Genomic DNA, 1889 nt, shown 5'->3' on the forward strand with positions numbered 1-1889 from the left:
AAAACATGTTGTGAGCAAGAATTGACAAGATCCTTGAACTGCTCCCAACATTAGAAGAATGTTTCATCTTCTTTTTGGGCGAAGTTCATGATCGACTTTCTAATGGTGTATGTTTTATGATATGGGAAGAATTTCTTTATGAACTCTCGTGTCATGTCATTCCATCTACCAATAGATCGTGGATATAGTGAATGGAGCCACATTTTTGCTCTTTCTTTCAAGGAGAAAGGAAAGAGTTTTAGCCTGATTGTGTCCTCAAACACATTAGGAAAATATAAAGTGGCAATTATCTTATCAAACTCTTTCAGGTGTAGATTTAGATTTTCATATTCAAGTCTAGTGAACTTTGGAAAGAGTTGGATCACTCCTGGCTCGATGTCTATATTTCCTGTATTTTCTAGAAAGACCATACAAGAAGGTGTGCTCACCCCCGCTGGTTGTAAATAGTCTCATAAAGTACGAGGCGGGGGTGAATGGTGCACCTCATTCTCATCCTAGGCTTCCACAACCGGAGGTTGTGGTTGAATTGCCAGTTGATTGGCAGCCAGCACTTCAATTGACTCTGAGGATCTCAAGTGGTGTCGAATCTTGTGATGGATAGATAACCCCTCAACTACTCCTCCTTCACACAAGAGACATAGAGTAGTATCATTGACCCACTTGGGCATGAAACACTCTTAGCTTTCAAGTTCAGAATCTAACACTAAACCTAAGAATTGAAAGCTATAACAAATAAGAAGTAAGAAAGAGAGAGTTAGAATGAAGTTACCAGATAAGAGAAGCTAGGTCAGGTTCCTACAAATAGAAAATAAAGTTAGTTTCTAGAAATAAAGCAGAAAAATTCCTAACCTAGAAATAAAACCAAAAGTTAGTCCTAATCTTAACCTAATTCCAAAACTAATTAAATTTAGAAAACACAACCGTTAGTTCCCGGTAATGGCGCCAAAAACTTGTTCATAACCCCAAGTGTAGGGTTGCGATGTAGTAATAATCTCGGTAAGACGGAGGTCGAATCCATAGGGACTGAACTTGTACGTTTCTAAAATTAACTGGAACTAGAAATAGAAGAAGATGTGAATCTAATTCTAAAGTAATTGAGAGAGTAATTGTGATTAAAGTAATTAAAACTCGTAAATATAAAGATGGGAACTAGGGTATCAAGGATCCACTTGTAGCTGTTGGGATGCTATCTTAGTTTGATTCAAAAAGCCCAATTAGAATTAGAGTCCTATCTTATCCAATTGGAAGATAAAGCAATCAAATCAAATCTAAACTTTCATTAACCTGATTCTCAAGGGAGGAGAATTGTGAAGGTTGGAAGGGATTACATCACCAAACCATACCCAGGAGACGATGACAAACAACGGGATTTACCAATCCCACAATCTCAAAATAGGAAGAAGAAGATACTCAAAGCTATTGCAGATCTATTGTAATTTGAGTCACAACAAACCATTAAAAATTAAAAGTATTCCTTAAAAATCAAAATAGAATCCATGAAGTTCAACATAAACATGAATCAAATCAAAGAAAATATCCCAATCATGCTACAAGCTTCACCTCTTACCCTTAGCTAAGAGGTTTAGTCAACCATAGACATAATTGAACCAAAGTCTCTTAAATAAAACATGAAAACAACTAAAGAAGAAGAAAAGCTCTTGGCAATGACTTTTTCACCCATTTGCTCCACTTCTCAAACCCTAGAAGATGCCTAGGAACATCCTAGGGACTCCTATTTATAGTTGTGCCACACCCTCTTACGAACCGACCTTGAAAATTCGCAAACTGACTTTGGAACCGCCTCAAATTTACGCAGTCTGTGTGCTGTCTATGTAACCTTCGATGAGTCGAAGAAGATCTTCGACAAGTCGAAGGCAATCTTAGACGAG

The 1889-nt window shown here is 37.3% G+C and overlaps 1 non-coding gene across 1 annotated transcript; it reads left to right on the forward strand.

Moving 5' to 3' along the window:
- LOC131247682 (small nucleolar RNA R71) lies at window positions 1-107 on the forward strand. Its single transcript, XR_009171955.1, has one exon. It is a non-coding gene; the product is annotated as a small nucleolar RNA R71 (small nucleolar RNA).
- Window positions 108-1889: the final 1782 nt, after the last annotated feature.

The sequence above is a fragment of the Magnolia sinica genome, chromosome 5 (genome assembly GCF_029962835.1).
Source record: "Magnolia sinica isolate HGM2019 chromosome 5, MsV1, whole genome shotgun sequence".
NCBI classification, from domain to species: domain Eukaryota; kingdom Viridiplantae; phylum Streptophyta; class Magnoliopsida; order Magnoliales; family Magnoliaceae; genus Magnolia; species Magnolia sinica.